Raw genomic sequence first — 15,722 nt, 5'->3', positions numbered from 1 at the left:
CTCTATGATTCTGAAGATAAAGCATTAAAAAAAATAAGCTTTTAAGGATATCTAAGAACATTATTTGATAAATTATTCCATTTCATGAAGAACTATATTTTTATATCTATAATGCTTTTATGCAGAAATCTAAGTCCTGAGCATAATTGCTCTGTTTTAGAGGAAAGCTGTCTAGCTACAATGTATAATTTGAAAACAAATTTCATAGGTAACCCAACATCCAAATATATTATGTATATAAATTTCTTATTCAAGATGCAAATTTTCTAGATTATACTTTTTAGTAAGATGTTGAAACTACATTCTCACAAACATTTAAATTAAACATTTTAGTTGATTCAAGTGTTTTACAGTTCTAATTAACACCATGTTGGTAGGGTCTCAAACAAATCTTTAAACAATATCCAAAAACAATGAGAAAGTAAACGAATAGCTGTCAATATATTCACTAAGAATAAAACTGTTTTTTACATTAAAAAAAAGCTGCAGATCTCTATTATCATATGTTTCCTATATGTCAGCTACAAAATTTGTAATGTATTTATAACAGTCCTCAAGTAGCTGTAAAATTGAAATATCTTACAATGTCGACTTAATTAGGATTAGTTTAAGATCTAGTAACAAACAAATCTGAATTTTGCAGATTATGCCATTGAAACCATAGCCTAATAATTTCTTCAAATTGTTGACCCGAAAGGCGCTTGAAAGGTTTTATCTTTAAATTTTCGATCCAAAGATAAGAATATCCAAATATCTTAGCATATTAACCTGTAATAGCGATAAGTTTAAATTTTCTTAATTGTGATAAAGCAAGCAATAATAATTATTGAATCAAATATGTTCTTGTGATAATTTAAAAGAGATGAAAACTGATTTTAGCAACTCCAACAATCTGCTGCAGAAGATGAAGTCGCAAAAAGTATCTGTACAACAATAACAAGATAGATTTGTGTCATACACAACTGAGGAAGAAATCAGCAAATTGAGTGACCATCAATCTCTTTATATTATATTTAAGCTTTTTTTTAAAAAAGGCAGAGAAATGGCAGACATCAACAAAATCACCAAACATGAAGAAAAATCAAATATCCAGTTTTGAAAAATGATTAAATTGAGTAAGGATCTTACTGATCTCATGGAAATGTATCAGATTTTGGGGGGACTGGATTGAGTGGATACTGAGAGGATGCTTCCTTTTATGGAGCAGAACTAAACTAAGGGACATAGTTTAAATAGAAGAGTTCTGCCTTTTGGGACAGAGATAAGGAGAAATTTGTTTTCTCTCGAAGGGTTGTTAGGAGTGTGGGATTCTCTTCCCCAGAAAGTACTGGAGGCTGAGTCTTTAAGTGTATTCATTAAAAGGTTGAGATTGGTAGATCTTGATAAACAAAGATGATAACGGTAAGGGGAGCTGAGACCACATCAGATTAGACATGATCTTACCTGAACAATGGAGAAGGTGTGAAGTGCCAAATGGGCTCTCCCTGCTCCTAAGTTATATGTTCCTGTACATCCAGATGATTTGTTCTAGTAGTAAAGCTTAGATTCTTATTTTCATGAGGACCAAAGTTAAAGTTCTAGTTCTACCATGTCATTTTTATAATTAACCTGTTGATGAATTCAAGCCATACTGAAATAGGCTATCAACAGAAAACTGAATGTGTCAGCTTTCTCTGAAAAGTAGAGTACTACTATAGATAAAAATTGCTTATGAAACCATGTCATGGATTGGTACACCAAATTTGCAAGAGGAAGGAGCTTCAGTACACATAGCCACGTATAACAATTTGTATTTATATTGCACTTTTAACATAGTCCCAAGTCACTTCTCAGAAATGTTATAAAACAAAATTTACCACCAAGCCAAAAAAGAGAGATAATCAAAAGTTATAACAGAGAATGTTGTTTTCTCCCTTAAGATTGTGATAGCTGAAAGCATAGCTGTCAATGTTAAAGTACATAAAATTGGTGACATGCAAAAAGTCAGAGTTGGAAGAGTGCAGAGATTTCATAGGTTTGTATGGCTAGAGAAGAGTATTAGGTGAAGGAGGAGTGAGACCATGCAGGTTTTTGAAAATAAGAATGAGAATTTTAAACTTGAACTGTTACACAAGGGCTGGAAATCAATGCAAGTCAGAAGCACAGGGCTGAAGGGTAAATGAGACTTGCTGCAAGTTGGGATACGGACAGCAAAATTTTGAATGAGCTTAAGCTTATTAACATTAAAGATAGAAGACAGCCAGGATAGAACTGGATTTGTCAAGTCTAGAGTTAACAAAGTTATGTATAAGAGTATCAGCAACAGTTGAAATAAGACAATGATGAAAATGCTAATTACCTTGAAAGTTATTATGGCTAACATTTAAATATCTGGATTTTCCAGTCATTGGCAAACTAATAGTGTTGATTGCCTATTAAACTTACAATAATCAACCAATTTTCTGTTGGATTATGAGACGTACCTTCTATCATTATAGTTTGCTACCTGTGGTATTTTCAAGCAAATGGTTTTGTGAACTAACTGGATTGAAGTATTCTTACTAAGTCAAGCAGGGGAAAATTTTAACACCCTGTAATATTAAACAGCACAACTGATTTTCAATTTGTCCAATACCAGACTTAATAGAGACCACACAATGACATAAAAATCAACCTGCTACCAGAAGGCAGAATAACAGTTCAAATATTGCAATAAGGCTGACAGCCATGGATTAAACCTGCTTTGCAAGTTTAACTCCACTGACTCAATCTGGATAAGACCATAAGACATTAGAGCAGAATTAGGCCATTCAGTCCATCGAGTCTGCTCTGCCATTTGATTATGGCTTATATGTTTCTAAGACAAATTCTCCTGTCTTCTCCCTGTAACCCTTGATCCCCTTACCAATCAAAAACTGTCTTAAAACACTGAATGACTGGTTTCCACAGCCCTCTAAGTAATGAGTTCCATTTATTAACGACCCTCTCTCTGGCTGAAGAAATTCCTCCTCACCTCAGGTTCTAAAGGATCATCCCTTCAGTCTTAAACTGTGCCCTTGGGTCTTAGCCTCTCCTATTAGTCAAAATATCTTCTCCATGCACACTCTACCAGACCTGTTGGTATTATGGAAGTTTAAAACTGATTCCACCTTATCCTTCTAAACTTCATCAAGTACAGACCTGGAGTCCTGAACTGTTCCACATATGACAAGTCCTTCATCCTGGGATCATTCTGGTAAACCTCCTCTGGACCCCTCCAACACAACACATCCTTCCTTAAAAACAGGGCCCAAAACTGCTCACAATATTCCAAATATAGATTGGACTACCTAAAGAGTGGAAACAGGCCATTTGGCCCAACAAGTCCACACCAACCCTCCAAAGGAGTAACCCACCCAAACCCATTCCCCTACTCTACATTAACCATTGACTAATGCACCTAACACTATGGGCAACTTAGCATGATCAATTAATCTAACCTGCAAATCTTTGGATTGTGCGAGGAAACCGGAACACCCGGAGGAAACCCAGGCAGACACGGGGAGAATGTGCAAACTCCACACAGTTGCCCAAGGTGGGAATCGAACCAGAGTCCCTTTTGCTGTAAGGCAACAGTGCTAACCACTGAGCCAAACCTTAATAGTTTGACCAAAGTACAGCCTCAGAGTACATTTTTAATCTTATAATCTAGCCCTCATGAAATGAACATTAACATTGCATTTGCCTTCCTAACTGCCAAATGAGCCTGCATGTTAACCTTAGCAGAATCCTCAACTAGGAGTCACAAGTCCCTTTCTGCTTCATATTTCAAAAGCCTTTCCCCATTTAGAAAATAGTCTAAGCCCGTGTTCTTCCTTCCAAAGTGTATAACCTCATACTTTCCTACATTGTATTCCATCTGCCACTTCTTTGCCCACTGTCCAAACCTGTCTAAATCCTTCTGCAGTCTCCTTGCTTCCTCAACATCACCTGTCCCTCCACCTATCTTTTGTGCCATCTGCAAACTTAGAGACAATGCCCTCAGTTCCGTCATCCAGATCATCAATGTACAATGTGAATAATTGTGGCTCCAACACAGACCCCTGCAGATCTTCACTAGTAACTGGCTGCCATCCTATAAAAGACCACTTTATCCCCACTCTCTGCCTTCTGCCAGTCAGCCAATCGTCTATCCATGCTAGTACCTTGCCTCTAATATCTTATTTAGCAGACTCCTGTGTGGCACCTTGTCAAAGGCTCTGGAAATCCAAATAGATTACCTCCACTGGCTCTTCATTGTTTGACTTGCTCATTACCTCTTCAAATAATTCTAACAGGTTTGTCAGGCATGACCTCCCCCTGACAAAACCATGCTGACTCTGTAATTTTACCATGCACTTTCAAGTACTCTGCAATCTCATCCTTAATAGTGGACTCTAAAATCTTACTGACAATTGAGGTCAAGCTAACTGACCTATACTTTCCTTTCTATTGTCTCGCTTCCTTCTTCAACAGGGGTAGTATATGAGCTATTTTCCAGTCCTCTGGGACCCTCCCCAAACCAGTGATTCCTGAAAGACCACCACCAATGCCTCTATTATCTCCTCAGCTATCTTCTTCAGATCTCTTGGGCGTAATACATCCGATCCAAGTGATTTATCCACCTTCAGACCTTTCAGATTCCCCAGCACCTTCTCCTTAGTGATGGCCAGCCTTCAGGAATCCTGGCAACTGAAGGAGGAAAGGAAAAAACTCAATGAGAAATCTGAGCCCTTACAGCACTGCTTTTGGTTAGAAGGAGCAGAGGTCCTTCACCCAGTCTGCCAAGCTTAACTTCTTCAATTGGGTCAGGCGACTCTCTTCCCCCCTCAAAAATAAATTTTTGAATTGGTGATTGGGATACTCTATGCTCCACTAAGAATTTGAAGGTTCTTGCTTATGGAAACATAGGAAATAGGAACAGAAGGGGGCAGTTCAGCCCTTTGAGACCGTTCTGTCATTAAATATGATCACGGTTGATCAATCGACTTAGTTCTCTGTTCCTGCTTTTTCCCCTTATTCCTTGATTCCTTTAGCCCTAACAACTATGTCTAACTCCTTTGTGAAAACATTCAATGTTTGGCATCAACCATCTTTTGTGGTATAGAAATGAAAAAGCCATGCTGACTCAGCAATATTTTACCATGCACTTCTATGTATTCCGCAATCTCATCCTTAATAGTGGACTATAAAATCTTACCAAGAATCCTGGTCAGGCTAAATGGTCTTTAGTTTCCTTTTTTCTGCCTCCCTCCCTTCTCAGACAGGGTGATACATGAGTCATTGGACTAGAAACATCCTCTAGGTGAAGAAAGGTCTCCTTATGCTAGTCTTGCCTACCCCAGGACTCCCCAGTCATCGGAAACATCCTTCCTGCATTTATCCTGGATAGTTCTGTTAGAATTTTATAAAGAACCCTTTTCACTCCCCTAAACCCCAGTTAATATGGTCTTAACCAATCCATGTATAAGTCCAGAACGACAGGACACAGTTTTAAAATTAGGGGTTACACTTTTAGGACAAAAATTAGGTTGTGCTACTTTGGAAAACTGCCTCAGAAGGTGGTGGAGTAGAGTTCAATGAATATTTTGAAGAGACGTGGATTGATTCTCACTAGGAAGGGGAATCAAAGGTTAACAGGGACTGACGGGAATGTGGAATTGAAAACACAAATAGATTGGTTATAGTCTTATTGAACAGCAGAGCAGGTTCCAGGAGTCAAAAGAGCTTATCCTCTCCTATTATGGATGATCATATGTAACTATGGATTCAGAATTAAACTGTTTGAGAATTTTTTTCTCTTTCTTAAAAGTAAACTGGCCTGGTTCCCAAGGAAACAACAAAGAGGAAGCAACAGGGAGCAAAGAACATTAAAATAAATGCAACTTTCACTATGGTTTCTTGAGTGCAGTCAGCCAGTGAATACCACCAGCGCCTCAGGTTTAAATTTTGCATTTCAATGACACTTAACACTATTCAGATCAAAATACTATAGATGCTGGAATTCTGAAAAAAAAAGCAAAGTGCTGGAAAAACTCAGCAGGTTTGGCAGCATCTGAGCAGAGAGAAAAACAGTTGATGTTTCGAACTTCAGTAGTTTTGAAAAAGAGTCATATTGGTCTCGAAACATGAACTGTTTCTCTACTCATAGATGCATGTTGAGTTTCTCTGGCATTTTGTATTTTTTACACTAAATTGTATTTTCTTTTATCTTCCTTTTGCACTGAACATTATCACCTTTGAACTTTCCACTTGAGCATGGACGTGAGACAGCCCAAAATGACTGCATGAATGTTGCATGCTTGACATTACTATTTTTTATTTTCCCTTGATCTGAGCAGGTAATAAACTAAGAAAACCATGTAATTGGTGAACTACATTTATAGTCGAAAGGTATTTTGCCGCATACTAAAAAGAACTTAAACCATTGTTGCAACCAACCTAAGTAGATAGAAAAATAAAAATGAAAGTCTCTCAAACAATAATTATATCCTGAAAGAATAAAAATTCACACATAAAATTAAATGTTCAGGTTGAGAGAAGTTATCTGAGAGTGTCATTCCTGCTGAATGCAGCAGCCCTAATGTTTTCTGACACTTGTTCATCAGTACAAAAACTTTCAATATTTTAAGTTTCAGTGCCAAAATCTTTCAATGAAATACCAACCGCAGTGAGGCTTTTGAAGAAGTGGTATATCTTGGACCTCAATTCTGGTTTTCTGAATTGCACTGCAGATGTACATTGTCAGACTTTATTATCCAATTTACTCCCTGCTACTGCTAATGGCATCACATCTATTCCTATTGTACAATCTGGACTATTGCTGAAATTAAATGGAAGCGCTGCTTCAACCACCTGATGAAGAAGCAGTGCTTCGAAAGCTAGTGATTCCAAATAAACCTGTTGAACTACAGCCTGGTGTTGTGTAATTTTTAACTTTATCCACCACAGTCCAACAGCGGCACTCCAAATCACAAAATCAAATGGGAGGAGATAAAAACAGAGTTTATGGGAGTTACATTGATTCTATTTTTGCACAACCTATGAATAACCCTTTAAATTATTTTAGCATGAGGATTGTCAAAAATATTTTCTGGCATTGGTAACTGTATGTATCTCATTTTTATAAATCTTATAAAATATAATTTCTACCAATGATTAAAGTTTAGTCAGTTCGGATGTAGCTAGATCTTACTACTGCAAATATTAATGCGCCTAAAGGTGATGATGTTTGGGCTAAAGTTTCATTACTGGGGTGTGGCAACAATGCTTCAAGAACAGCCAACTAACGTTGCCACTGAGGCAGGCAGCACATAAGTGTGGTGCTGCCTTTTCATTCGCCTAATTGTAGTTTGTATTGTAGGATGCAGCCAGCACGCAACTCATTACAGTAAGTCTCCCCCACTTCAATGGAATTAGCACTCAGTAGTAGGGAACTGGTCTGCCTGGCTGGCATACAAGAGTTGTACAAATGTACCTGGAAAGTGAGAAGTTGCCTAGATTCAAGGATGTAGTGAGGGAAGCCTTAGTAATGGAGGTGGACAGGTTTCCACGGGATCCATGTGGCTAATACAAGAAGTCTTCTGCCAAGAAACTGGCAGCAGTGTCACAAGTCATCTGATGACATTATACAGGTGATCAAGATAAATGAATGCATCTTGAAAAAAACTTCATACTCACTGATCCACTACTTCCAACGTAGTTAACTGCACCATCATTACTTGTCAGCAATCTGTGGCATCCAGGGCATGTGCTTGATATCCATAATCCTTATCCAGTACATATTGTAGAGATATCAGTCTCATTATGAGGTGTCACAGCTTTCACATATCTCTAGCCATTCAGCAATGATAGGTACATCACCAAAATTAGGTGTAACACAATAATTAATGTTCTGCCCTTTCTCTTGCGGGAAAGATCAACCACAACCACCAGGAATAACGCAAATCAACGAAAAAACAGAAATCTGGGATTTCCTGGTTCTGATGGAGGAGATGGCTCTCTATAACATCAGCTGAGCCAATGACAGAGTCCATGGCTTCAGACATCATTTACAACATTTAGGGTGAAATTACGCACTGACCTTATGCCCCTTCTTCACTTCCAGCTTACTCCCATCCTGTTATCTGTAATGTGTGTGTTGCTGATGATAACCAAGGACTTCTTGATTTCCAAGTCAGACTCTTGTCTCACCCCAAGCTGCTTTTCTGATGGTTTGCAGTCAAACACCTAAGATCTGTTATATGTCCAGTCACGGCATCCCCAGGCAGAAGAAGAGTAACACCACTCCGCTGATGAAGGGACCCCTTCACTTGACCTGACACTTGCAATGTCTCACCAGCTAAGGTACTGGTACTACATGCGCCTTACTATTGCGTTAGGATCTGTATAAGGTAAGTCACTGGGTTTGAATGGAAAATAGATATTTCATGTATCAGTTCATCAAAGACCAAGGTTACACATGAATTTTGTTACACAGGATACAGATAAGAACTAAGTTGCATGCACATAGATTGGGGTGTTTTGGCAAATCTATCGCCAAATAATTATCTGTTCTCCCTCAGCAGAGGAGACAATACCATTATCTGCAAGTAGCCTACAAAATGCTCAAAGAAAGAAAGAAAAAATGTAGGAATACAAAGAATACTGGAATTTTGAAGAATGTGTGAATCTTGAAGAATGCTGGAATCTATCATTAAAAGGGTATAGTTAGGAAATCTCATGGCGAGAAGCAGAGTTAACATGGTGTGTGAAAGGAAAATTACGTTTGGATAATTTACTTGATTTCTTTATAATAAACAGCATAGTTGACAGAGAAGCTGTGGATACACTGCACTTATTTAGATTACAAGAATACATTTGACAAGATGCCACATTAAAGGTTACTGTGCAAAATAAGTGCAAATAGTGAAGGGGGTAACATATTACCATGAACAGAGGATTGGTTAGCCCACAGGAAACAAAGTTGGGGCTTAATTTTCCCACTTTCTGGCAAAATATTTTATTGAGTGAAATTCATGGTGTCCAATCTGCCAAGACCCATGGTGACACGTCCCATGTAATCTTCCGCACTTCATCTCATTGATCACGCAACTGGCATCTTTGGCATCCATCTCATGGAATCACATGGTAGAAGTGGAAGTGTTTGCCACTGCCAGGCCTTCAGAAAGTTCAAGCATCATTTTTAAGGCATTGTAAGCTAAGAATTGCCCTTCATCTTGCATCACAGTTCTAAAAGAAATGTCCCAGCAAATTAAATCACCAGTTCACCAACAGGGGTTTGGAGAAGCTGGTCATGGTGTGGTGGAAAGGATGGCTGTATTTTTCTTACTGACCAATAAAGGAGGACATGCCACCAGACTCAGCCAGCCTAGACTGAGATAATAGCCTAAGTACTGTTTATTGGGTGAAGAGCCATGCAGAAAGTGCAGGAGAAACGATTTCCACAAGAATAAGTGCCACTATTTTATCTCTGCTTTATAAAAAAATAAATACTGGAGATCTGAATTCTGAATTTAACCAATAAGTAGAAAATTGTAACCTTTTTCACAGTCTCTTTTGAGATTCTGATTTTTTTCATTTTGGCCATGACTTCCCACATTTCTCATCATGGCCCATACTGCTCAAGGGAGTGGAAAATTCTGCCTGAGGCAGAAATGGGCAATTTTTAGATGAATGGAGTTTCATAGGTATCTGTGTTAGGGTCTCAACTGTTTAAAATTTCTCTCAATGACTTAGATGAAGGCACCGAATGTATGGTTGCTATATTTGTTGATGACTCGAAGAAAGGTAGAAACATAAGTTGAGAAGGGGACACAGCAAACCTGCAAAGTAAATAAGAACTAGGAGTAGGCAATTCAATCCCTTGAGCCTGCTCCACCATTTGATATGATCATGCTTGATCTCATATTGGCCTCAACTCAATTTTCTTTTCTATTCTCTATAACCCTTCAACCCATTGTTAATTAAAGATCTGACTATCTTCTCCTTAAATTTACCCAATGTCCCAGCATCCATCGCTCATTGGAGTAGTGAATTCCACAGATTCACGACCCTTTGAGAGAAGTAGTTTCTCTTCATCTCATTTTTAGGTAGCAGATTTAAAACAATGAACTCTCGAAATGAGTAGGGCAAGTGAGTGAGCAGAAATCTGGCAGATGGAGTTTAATGATGGCAACTGTGAACTTATCCACCTTGACAAAGAATAGAAAAGCAGCATATTATGTAAATAGAAAGAGTCTGCAGAATTCAACAGAAAAGGGGGATCTGGATATCCTGGTAGATGAGTCGCAAAAGTTAATGTTTAGATACAATTGATTGTTGTCATTTATTGTGGAGAGATTGGAATATTAAAGTAGACATGTTTTGCTTCAGTTGTTCAGGACTGTAGTCAGACCACACCTGGAGTAGTGTGTGCAGTTTTGGTATCCTTATTTAGAAAAGGACATAATTGATTTTGGATAAGTTCATTTGACTAATATTTAGGATGAAGGGTTTTTTTATTTTAAAAAATTACCAGATGTGGGCTTTGCTCACCAGGACAGTATTTATTGTCCATTCCTAAGTACATTTGTAAAATTGGTCCTGAACTATCTTCTTGAACCATTGCAGTCCGTGTGGCATACGTACATCCACACTGACGTTCGCAACAGCGTTCTGGAATTTTGACCCTGTAACAGTGAAGGTGATATATTCCAAGTCAGGATGGTATGCATCTTAAAAGAAACCTTGCAGATGGTTGTGTTATATGCATATGTCCACCTGGTAGAAGTCACAGTACTGTCATAGGAGCCTTGGTGATTTGGACAGACTGGGCCTGTATCTACTGGAGTTTAGATAATGAGAGTTGATCTTATCATTGCATATGAGATCCTAAGGAATAGTGGATATTCAAAGGATGTTTCCTTTTTGTGAGAAAAAGGAGGGCAAAGTTTAAAAATGTGATCTCCTATTTAACATGGAAATGAGGAGAATTTTTTTCTCTCAAAGGGTTGAGAGACTTTGGAATTCTCTCCTTCATGGAAGGTAGATGGATTTTTGACTATTAAGAGACTTATACGCCATCTACCAAATGTTTGCTCACTGATTCAACTTACGTTTGCAGCTTTCTATGTCTTCTTCTCAAAATGCCTCCCTATCTTTCTTTGGATCAAACTCACGATTACATTTGTACCTTGTTTTGTATTTTCAGCAAACTTCTATATTTTCCAAAGACACACTGTCTCAGTCTTTAATACAAAATGTAAACAGTTGAGACCCAGCACAGATTCTTGTGGCACTTTGCTAGTTACAGTTTGCAAAAGGTAAAGTGCCCTTTTTATCCCTACTTACTGCTACATGCTGTTAACAAACTCTCCATCAATGCTAATAATATTACTCCCAACTTCATGACTCCTTGTCTTGCATCTCATCTTTTATGTGGCACTCCCTGTGTGGATGGGAGCCAGGACTGCAAGGACAATGAGCTCACTGACCATTACACCATGGTGCAGGACGCAATTCAAGTGGACAGTTCAAAGGAGTTTAGTTCTAGTAAGGGACAATACAGTTATTGAGATAAATATGGTTCTCTGCTGCCAAGAGTGAGTGTCCTGAAGGAAGCTTTGCCTCTTCAACCGAGAGTTAAGGACTTCCGTTTAAAGATAGAAAGCAATTCATGGAATGTTGGTCTTTATTTCAAATGGTTGGAGTATACAAGTAGGGAAGTCTTACAGCAACTCCATAAGGTGCTGGTGAGACCATATCTGGAATACTGTAGACCCCTTATTTAAGAAAGGATATCCTTACATTGGAAGCAGTTCAAAGAAGGTTCACTAGGATGATCTCTGGTATGAGGGAATTGTCTTATGAACAAGGGCTAAACAGATCGGGACACAACTCACTGGAGTTTAGAAGAATGAGAGGTGATATTATTGAAACATATTGGATTTTTAAGGTGCTTCACAGAGCAAAAGTTGAAAGGACGTTTCCTGTTATGGGAGAGCCAAAGAGCACAGCCTCAGAATAAAGGAAAGCCAATTTAAGACTCAGATAAGGAGGAATTTCTTCTCTCAGAGGATTCAGAATCTTTGGAACTCCTTTCCACAGATAGCATTTGGGGACATTTAGGAGAAATGGGGCACTGGCACAAGCACTGCAGAAAGAGGGAGCAGTACTGTTGGGAAAGCCTTTACATAAACAACAATCAGACCAGAATGCTGGAAAGTTGCACAACAGAGAGAGATCTTTAACTTAAATAATTGGAGAGATGTTCACATGAAGAGAGATTTGTAATGTTAAAAAGGTACGGTAAAAGTGCAGAATGAGAGGTAATGAATACCAGGTAAGGGCAGAACGTGGAAACATAGCTGTGCAAATAATATCAGAGTAAGCAAAAATGATGAAAAGGCAGATTTAAATTTGGTTTATCGGAATGCTTCTGGCATTTATAACAAGATGGATGAATTGATATAAGTAAATGAGCAAGATAATAATAGCAATTATAGAAATATAGTTGAAACGTAGCCAAGCTTAGCAGCTGAATATTCATGATATTTGTAATTTTGGTAGGATGGGAAGAAAGGAAATAAAGATGGGGCAGCTTTGGAACAGTTTCTTAGAAAAATGAGTCTGATGTCTGTTCCTGCGAAAAAGGGAATGCAGTGAAGGTTTATGAAATTGATTTCTGGGATGGCAGGATTGATGAATGAGGATAAAGTGAGTCAGTTATGACTGTATTCACTGGAGTTTACAAAAAGTGAGAGTGATCTCATAGAAACCTTTAAAATTCTAATGGGACTAGGTCTGTTAGATGCATTTGAATGACAGAGCAGGCATGAGGGCTTAAATGGCCCACACCAGTTCCTATTTTCTATTTTTCTCTGTTTAAATATATTCTACAACCCCCTAGGGAACAGAATACTTGGATCAAAACATGTATAATGATCCAGGATTAGTAAAGATTGCAAAGTAAGTGGCCCTCTGGACAAGAGTGATCATAACATGACAGAATTTCACATTCCATTTCAGAGAATAAGAAATGTAGGTCAATATCTAGTCTCTTAAAGTTAAATGAAGACAACTTCAAGGACATGATGACAGAGTTGATTAACATGGACATGAAAAATAGGTTCAAAAGAAAAATGAAGGTGATACACAGTGACATTTAAAAAAATAGTTCATAATTCTTGAAAATGAAAGATGCAGCACATGTGGCTAACTAAAGAAATTAAGGGTGGAATCAAACTGAAAAGATAAGCATGCAAAACTGTGCTTACTGAATACCTTTTGGAAAACCATGTAGAAAATACCTACAGCTTCCTCTTTGTTTATCTTATCAATTACAACTTCAAAAAGCACTCTCATTAAATTTATTCAACATAATTGCCCTTTTATAAAACGTTTATGGCTCTGTCTAATCATACCATGATCTTTCAGTACACTGGCAGACTTCCTTATTAATAAATTTTAGAATTTTCAAATCAATGATGTCAGGTTAACTGGCTTGTTTTTTCATTCACAGTTTCCTTGAAAATCAGCATTACATATACTGACATCCAACACTCTGGGCCTATTGCAGAGTTTGAAGAATAATGGAACATCATGACCAGTGTATCCATCATCTCAGAGGCCACCACATGACAACATTTGAACAAGAAGCAGGAGTATGCCGATCTTTCTAATGTATGAATTAGATCAAGAAGTAAGCCATTCAATCTCTGTAGCCTAAAATAACACTCCCTGATAACACTCAGCCTCCTGAACAAGAATTTATCTACCACTGCCTTAATATATTCAAACACTCTTCTACCTAATTTCTGGGAAGAAAGTTCCAAAGACTCAGGACATCCAGAGAATTTATTTTGTCTCATCTCTGTTAAGGAGGAAAAACTCCCAATATTTAAACAGCGACTCCTAGTTTTAGACTCTCCCATCAAAGGAATCAACCTCGCCACATCTACCCTGTCAAAACTCCTCAGGATCTTACATGTTTCAATCAAGCTAACTCTTACTCTTTTAAACTCCAGCAAATAGAAGCCTCGCCTGTTTAACCTTTCCTCATAAGACAACAGTTCTTTGAATTATGCCAGTGCATTTATATCCTTACTTAAAAGGAAACATGTGGACAATACTGTGCACAGTGCTCTAAATGCAGTCTCACTTAGTGCCCTGTATAACTGATGCATAATCGCCCTCCATTTGTATTCAATTCCTCTCATAACAAACTATAACATTCTATTTGTTTTTATTAATTTTTTAATCTGTAGACTAACCTTTTGTGATTCATGTACTAGAATAGCCAGATATTTCTGCATCTGTTTTGCAATCTCTTATACTATAGCTATTATATTTTTTAAAAACTTCTTCCTGCCAAAATGAACAATTTCACATTTTCCCACATCTCCATTTGCCACAACTCTATCAACTCACTTAACTTAACTGTAGCCTCTATATATCTGCTTTACAACTTACTTTCCTAACTGCCACTGTGTTGTCAACAACTTTGGCAAATATTACTTTCAGTTCTTCATCTAAGTTTATGTAAATTGTAAACAACTGAGGTCCTAGCAGCAATTCCTGTGGCACCCCAGTCATTAAATCTTGCCAACCTAACAAAGACCCATATATTTTACTCTCTGCTTTCCTCAAGTCAGCCAATCTTCTATTTAATATGTGCCCCTACAATATTAGCTTCAGTTTTTCTGCAAAACCCTATGATATCATACTTTATCAACTACTTCCTGGAACTGTATGGAGATTACATCTACTGGTTCACATTTAGCCATAGCAATAGCTCAAAGAACTCCAATAGATTGGTGAAAGGAAAATTTATGTTCAACCAAACAGTGTGTGTTTCCTCGATCGCTTTGAACTTAGCAAAGTGCCTGGCTATAACCTCTTTAACGCCAGCTTCTAACATTTCCCTATGGCATACATTAACCAAGCTGGATTGTAGTTTCCTATTTTTTGTCTCCTTCTCTGTTTGAATAAAGGAGATGCATTTATTTTTCCAATCCAACCAGACCACTTCCAAATCAAGGGAGCTATTAAAAATTAAAACCAGTAACTACCTCAACAGCCACTTCTTTTAAGAGCACAGGAAAAATGTCCATCAAGCCTCAGGTACTTGTTAGCTCACAGCTCTAATAATTTGCTCAGAAGCACTAGCTCTGGTGATTTTCCTAAAAATACTACAGAACACTTGGTCCTGGATATAGCTCAGCTGTCAGTCCCTTATGTCTTCTCAATTATTTTTCTCAGTTGAAATTAAATACTTTAAGTTTCTCATTTTCATTTGTTTCTTGGTTATCCAATACGTTTTGTTTGTGATTGTGATGGTGAATTGAGACCCAGAGGATGGACAGTAGGAAATTTGGAAATGTAATCTGAAGAGAAAGAGATTTTTGATTCTTGCCTTTGAATTTTCTGCTCATCACTCTCCTTATTTCCCCATTCTATCGTCTGCTTTTGCCCTTGTTTCCATCTCTTCTGTCTCCCTGTATATGTTTCTATTCCCCTGCCATTTTACTTTGAACCCTCCCCAACTACACTAGAAAATACTCCCCCTAGGATGTCAGTTCAAGTCCTGCCCAGGTGCAACCTGTTCAGCTTGTACTGGTGCTTATCTCTTCCAGAACTGGTCCCAATGTCCCAGGAATCCAAAACTCTTCCTTTTGCATAGTCTCTTTCGTCACATATTCATCTGATATATCCTGCTTTTTTGACTTTGACTATCACTTAATACT

General features: G+C 37.9%; 1 protein-coding gene and 1 long non-coding RNA gene across 4 annotated transcripts in view; one reads left to right on the top strand and one right to left on the bottom strand.

Annotated features, from left to right (window-relative positions):
* The window catches only part of LOC148150178 (uncharacterized), a 77,882-nt gene extending 64,148 nt beyond the window's left edge, over positions 1 to 13,734 (top strand). The window contains exon 4 of the long non-coding RNA XR_015756997.1: positions 13,499 to 13,734. This is a non-coding gene — a long non-coding RNA (uncharacterized LOC148150178). The remainder of the gene's footprint in view (positions 1 to 13,498) is intronic.
* The window catches only part of LOC122549071 (nucleolar protein 4-like), a 349,310-nt gene that overhangs the window by 54,635 nt on the left and 278,953 nt on the right, over positions 1 to 15,722 (bottom strand). The gene's annotated exons all lie outside the window — the stretch shown is intronic.

Source organism: Chiloscyllium plagiosum, unplaced genomic scaffold (genome assembly GCF_037043375.1).
Source record: "Chiloscyllium plagiosum isolate Xiang-an unplaced genomic scaffold, Cpla_swu_hap1 HiC_scaffold_4, whole genome shotgun sequence".
In the NCBI taxonomy this organism is placed as follows: domain Eukaryota; kingdom Metazoa; phylum Chordata; class Chondrichthyes; order Orectolobiformes; family Hemiscylliidae; genus Chiloscyllium; species Chiloscyllium plagiosum.
This window is presented reverse-complemented; position numbering and strand designations above follow the sequence as displayed.